Here is a 6,950-nt window from a genome sequence, read left to right as displayed (position 1 = left end):
ACATTAGGCCCCGCATAGTCCCCCCACATTAGGCCCCGCATAGTCCCCCCACATTATGCCCCGCATAGTCCCCCCACATTAGGCCCCGCATAGTCCCCCCACATTAGACCCCGCATAGTCCCCCCACATTAGGCCCCGTATAGTCCCCCCACATTAGGCCCCGTATAGTCCCCCCACATTAGGCCCCGTATAGTCCCCCCACATTAGGCCCAGTATAGTCCCCCCACATTAGGCACAGTATAGTCCCCCCACATTAGGCCCAGTATAGTCCCCCCCCACATTAGGCCCAGTATAGTCCCCCCCACATTAGGCCCAGTATAGTCCCCCCCACATTAGGCCCAGTATAGTCCCCCCCACATTAGGCCCAGTATAGTCCCCCCACATTAGGCCCAGTATAGTCCCCCCACATTAGGCCCAGTATAGTCCCCCCCACATTAGGCCCAGTATAGTCCCCCCCACATTAGGCCCAGTATAGTCCCCCACATTAGGCCCCGCATAGTCTCCCCACATTAGGCCCCGCATAGTCCCCCAACATTAGGCCCCGCATAGTCCCCCCACATTAGGCCCCCGCATAGTCCCCCCACATTAGGCCCCCGCATAGTCCCCCCACATTAGGCCCCGCATAGTCCCCCCACATTAGGCCCCGCATAGTCCCCCACATTTGGCCCCGCATAGTCCCCCCACTTTAGGCCCCGCATAGTCCCCACACATTAGGCCCCGCATAGTCCCCCCACATTAGGCCCCGCATAGTCCCCCCACATTAGGCCCCGCATAGTCCCCCCACATTAGGCCCCGCATAGTCCCCCCACATTAGGCCCCGCATAGTCCCCCCACATTAGACCCCGCATAGTCCCCCCACATTAGGCCCCGTATAGTCCCCCCACATTAGGCCCCGTATAGTCCCCCCACATTAGGCCCCGTATAGTCCCCCCACATTAGGCCCAGTATAGTCCCCCCACATTAGGCACAGTATAGTCCCCCCACATTAGGCCCAGTATAGTCCCCCCCCACATTAGGCCCAGTATAGTCCCCCCCACATTAGGCCCAGTATAGTCCCCCCCACATTAGGCCCAGTATAGTCCCCCCCACATTAGGCCCAGTATAGTCCCCCCACAATAGGCCCAGTATAGTCCCCCCCACATTAGGCCCAGTATAGTCCCCCCCACATTAGGCCCAGTATAGTCCCCCACATTAGGCCCAGTATAGTCCCCCCCACATTAGGCCCAGTATAGTCCCCCCCACATTAGGCCCAGTATAGTCCCCCCCACATTAGGCCCAGTATAGTCCCCCCACATTAGGCCCAGTATAGTCCCCCCACATTAGGCCCAGTATAGTCCCCCCACATTAGGCCCAGTATAGTCCCCCCACATTAGACCCCGCATAGTCCCCCCACATTAGGCCCCGTATAGTCCCCCCACATTAGGCCCCGTATAGTCCCCCCACATTAGGCCCCGCATAGTCCCCACACATTAGACCCCGCATAGTCCCCCCACATTAGGCCCCGTATAGTCCCCCCACATTAGGCCCCGTATAGTCCCCCCACATTAGGCCCCGTATAGTCCCCCCACATTAGGCCCCGTATAGTCCCCCCACATTAGGCCCCGTATAGTCCCCCCACATTAGGCCCAGTATAGTCCCCCCACATTAGGCCCAGTATAGTCCCCCCCACATTAGGCCCAGTATAGTCCCCCCCCACATTAGGCCCAGTATAGTCCCCCCCACATTAGGCCCAGTATAGTCCCCCCCACATTAGGCCCAGTATAGTCCCCCCCACATTAGGCCCAGTATAGTCCCCCCACATTAGGCCCAGTATAGTCCCCCCACATTAGGCCCAGTATAGTCCCCCCCACATTAGGCCCAGTATAGTCCCCCCCACATTAGGCCCAGTATAGTCCCCCACATTAGGCCCAGTATAGTCCCCCCCACATTAGGCCCAGTATAGTCCCCCCCACATTAGGCCCAGTATAGTCCCCCCCACATTAGGCCCAGTATAGTCCCCCCACATTAGGCCCAGTATAGTCCCCCCACATTAGGCCCAGTATAGTCCCCCCACATTAGGCCCAGTATAGTCCCCCCACATTAGACCCCGCATAGTCCCCCCACATTAGGCCCCGTATAGTCCCCCCACATTAGGCCCCGTATAGTCCCCCCACATTAGGCCCCGCATAGTCCCCCCACATTAGACCCCGCATAGTCCCCCCACATTAGGCCCAGTATAGTCCCCCCACATTAGGCCCAGTATAGTCCCCCCCACATTATGCCCAGTATAGTCCCCCCCCACATTAGGCCCAGTATAGTCCCCCCCACATTAGGCCCAGTATAGTCCCCCCACATTAGGCCCAGTATAGTCCCCCCACATTAGGCCCAGTATAGTCCCCCCCACATTAGGCCCAGTATAGTCCCCCCCACATTAGGCCCAGTATAGTCCCCCCCACATTAGGCCCAGTATAGTCCCCCCCACATTATGCCCAGTATAGTCCCCCCCACATTAGGCCCAGTATAGTCCCCCCACATTAGGCCCAGTATAGTCCCCCCACATTAGGTCCAGTATAGTCCCCCCACATTAGGCCCAGTATAGTCCCCCCACATTAGGCCCAGTATAGTCCCCCCACATTAGGCCCAGTATAGTCCCCCCACATTAGGCCCAGTATAGTCCCCCCACATTAGGCCCCGTATAGTCCCCCCACATTAGGCCCAGTATAGTCCCCCCACATTAGGCCCAGTATAGTCCCCCCACATTAGGTGCAGTTCCCCCACAAACATACAGCCTTCAGCCATACAGTGTATTACTGAAGGCTGTATGCCTGTGTACTGCCCCACTTCGGTGTTCCGAGCACCACTCCTCCGGTCCGGCTATACAAGTAGGTCCCGGGACCGGAGGAGTGGTGCTCGGAACACCAAAGGTGACGCGCCGCTGGTAACACTTACCAAGTTGACAGCGCGCGTCCTCCTCGCTGCTCCGGTCCTCTGCGATTGTTGCTATGGGCGCACGCATGGGACGTCAGTGACGTCCCTGCGTGCGCTACCTCCCGGCGGTCCCCGCGTTTTTAAAGTAAACGCGGGGCCGCAGGGACTTAGAGGCATCCCTGTGTCCCAAAAGCAACTTTCGGGACACAGAGGTGTCCCGCGGCAAAAACACCCGACGGGTGTTTTTCCCACGGCACATCTTACACTATGTCACGGCACACTAGTGTGCCGTGGCACAGTGGTTGAAAAACACTGGGTTAGTGAATGGTGGAGCCGGAGCTTACAGCTTCGGCTCCACCATGCTAGGGAGCGGGGGGGCAGCAATCTCGGGGGGGGGGGGGCAATTGCCCCGTTCCCCCCCCCCCTGGATCCGCCACTGGCTGGGAGTTGTAGCTTTGCAATAGCTGGACAGACGTCTGTCGAAAGGGGGGAAAAGCACCAGAAATAAAGAAATGTGGGCTTTGAAAAACACCATTTATATGTTGTTTTTAATCACAGCCTAAGCCTAGGAACAAACACAATTCTTGTTTGATGTTTTTTTCTTTTTTTGCAAAAAACAAACAAACATCAAAATCTTCCCCCTCATGTCTTTTCTCAGCTATCTTTGTGTTATTTTTGCTAAAAGCACTGGGGGGGGGGGGGGGGGGTCTTAGAGATTTATCAAAACCAGGGAAGAGGGAAAGTGGACCAGTTGCCCATAGCAACCAATCAGGTAGTTTCTTTCATTTTTAAAAAGGCCTCTGAAAAGTGAAAGAAGTGATCTGATTGGTTGCTATGGGCAACTGGTCCACTTGACCTCTGCACAGGTTTTCATACATCTGTCCCAATGTGTATTATTATTATCATCATCATCATCATTATTATTATTATTATTATTATTATTATTATTATAGGAAGTGTTTTTTCTTTGGTGTTTTTTTCCCCTCTGGCTTTTCTCATTACAAGTCATGTGATTCTTTCATCATTTGACTGAAGGATTTCTATAAAAAAAAAATAGTGAGAAAATACACCCCCCAAAAAAAAATTAAAAAAAAACATGCTCTCGGCATCCCACAGATTTGATAGCCTAAAAACACCATAAAAGGATGAAGAAACCCCCATTAGTGTCTGGTGTTTCATATTACCCTATTGATTCCAACCTAACATGTGCCCGCAGCGAGCATGGTGTTTTTTTATGACAAACACGCCAAGTGTAATCCCAGCTGAAATGAATGTTTTCACAATAGGTGTGAACAGGCTGCAGGCTGTGCTAGATATATTTGCATAGTTGCGGCATACAGCATGTGCAGCATTTATGTGGCGGCTTTCCGCTGGCATATATGGCTTTCTGTGCTGGTGAATGCAGCGGGCACTTACTGGTGGTTTTTTCCTAGCTGCACAGTTTTGCACCACAACCACTGCGGCTGGGACCAGGCTGACCGATCTAATGACCAAGATGCCGCAGTGAACGGCTTTCTTTCTGTGAAAGTTCTGGCGAACTACAATGCTCAGAAGAGGAGGAGCGCCATTGAGCTTTTGGAAAGAGAATTAGTTTGGAATGGTCAGGGCCATGTGCGTTTACAAAGCCCCCCGTGGTGCCAGAACAGTGGACCCCCCCACATGTGACCCCATTTTGGAAACTACACCCCTCACAGAATTTAATAAGGGGTGCAGTGAGTATTTACACCCCACAGCTCTTTGGAACAGTGGGCTGTGCAAATGAAAAATTTAATTTTTCATTTTTACGGACCACTGTTCCAAAAATCTGTCAGACACCTGTGGGGCGTAAATTCTCAATGTACCCCTTATTACATTACGTGAGGGGTGTAGTTTCCAAAATGGGGTCACATGTGTCGGGGGTCCATTGTTCTGGCACTATGGGGGCTTTGTAAACACATGTGGCCTTCATATCCGGACAAATTTTCTCGACAAAATCCCAATGGCGCTCCTTCTCTTCTGAGCATTGTAGTTCACCCGCAGAGCACTTTAAATTCACATATGGGGTATGTTCTTACTCAGAAGAGATGGGGTTACAAATTTGGGGGGGCTTTTTTCCTATTTTCCCTTGTGAAAATGAAAATTTTAGGGTAACACCAGCATTTTAGTGAAAAAATATATATTTTTTCATTTTCCCATCCAAATTTAAAGAAAATTCGTCAAACACCTGTGGGGTGTTCAGGCTCATTATACCCCTTGTCACATTCGGTGAGGGGTGTAGTTTCCAAAATAGGGTCACATGTGGGTATTTATTTATTTGCGTTTGTCAGAACCGCTGTACAATCAGCCACCCCTGTGCAAATCACCAATTTAGGCCTCAACGCTCTCATTCCTGAGCCTTGTTGTGAGCCCGCAGAGCATTTTTTGCTCACATCTGGGGTATTTCCGTACTCAGGAGAAATTGCGTTACAAATTTTGGGGGTGTTTTTTTCCTTTTACCGCTTGTGTAAATAAAAAGTATGGGGCAACACCAGCATGTTAGTGTAAATTTATTTTTAATTTTTTTACACTAACAGGCTGGTGTAGCCCCCAACTTTTCCTTTTCACAAGCGGTAAAAGGAAAGAAAGACCCCCAAAATTTGTAGTGCAATTTCTCCCGAGTACGGAGATACCCCATGTGTGGCCCTAAACTGTTTCCTTGAAATACGACAGGGCTCCGAAGTGAGAGAGCGCCATGCGCATTTGAGGACTAAATTAGGGATTGCACAGGGGTGGACATAGGGGTATTCTACGCCAGTGATTCCCAAACAGGGTGCCTCCAGCTGTTGCTAAACTCTCAGCATGCCTGGACAGTTAGTGGCTGTCCAGAAATGCTGGGAGTTGTTGTTTTGCAACAGCTGGAGGCTCCGTTTTGGAAACCCTGCCGTACAAGACGTTTTTAATTTTTTATTGGGAGGGGGGGGACAGTGTAAGGGGGTGTACATGTAGTGTTTTACCCTTTATTATGTGTTAGTGTAGTGTAGTGTTTTTAGGGTACATTCACACTGGCGTGCTACGGTGAATTTCCCGCTAGGAGTTTGCGCTGCGGCAAAAAATTTGCCGCAGCCCAAACTTGAAGCAGGAAATTTATTGTAAACCTGTCTGTGTGAATGTACCCTGTACATTCACATGGGGGGGCAAACCTCCAGCTGTTTCAAAACTACAACTCCCAGCATGTACTGACAGACCGTGCATGCTGGTAGTTGTACTTTTGCAACAGCTGGAGGCACACTGGTTGGAAAACCTTCAGTTAGGTTCTGTTACCTAGCTCAGTATTTTCCAACCAGTGTGCCTCCAGCTGTTGTAAAACTACAATTCCCAGCATGTACTAATCACCGAAGGGCATGCTGGGAGATGTATTTATGCAACAGTAGGAGGTACCCAACTACAATTCCCAGCATGCCGAGACAGCTGTTTGTTTTCTGGGCATGCTGGGGATTGCAGTTTTGCAACATCTGGAGAGCTACAGTTTTTTGACCACTGCACAGTGATCTCCAAACTGTGGACCTCCAGATGTTGCAAAACTACAACTCCCAGCATGCCCAGACAACAAACAGCTATGTGGGCATGCTAGGAGTTGTAGTTTTGCAAGATCTGGAGGGATATAGTTTAGAGACCACTGTATAGTGGTCTCAAACTGCAGCCCTCCAGCTGTTGCAAAACTACATATTCCAGCATGCCCAAACAGCTGTCTGGGCATGCTGGGAGTTGCAGTTTTGCAACATCTGGAGGGCTACAGTTAGAGACCACAGTCTGATGACCCCCCTGGGCATTTGCGCGGGGTGCCTGCTGATTGATATCAGCAGCCACCCCGGCCCGGTCCCCGCCCGGCGCGCGGCGGGGACTGAAATTCCCACGGGCGTATGGATACGCCCTGGGTCCTTAAGTACCAGGACGTCAAAGCGTATCCATACGCCCTAGGTCCTTAAGTGGTTAAACACTAACCTTGAGGTTGGGGAAATTTGCCAGATTTGTAAATTATTTTCTGTTTAAAAATCTTAATCCTCCCAATACTTATCAGCTGCTGT

This window comes from Hyla sarda, chromosome 4, assembly GCF_029499605.1.
Source record: "Hyla sarda isolate aHylSar1 chromosome 4, aHylSar1.hap1, whole genome shotgun sequence".
NCBI lineage: Eukaryota > Metazoa > Chordata > Amphibia > Anura > Hylidae > Hyla > Hyla sarda.
The sequence above is the reverse complement of the archived record's forward strand: the minus strand, read 5'-3'. Positions refer to the sequence as shown.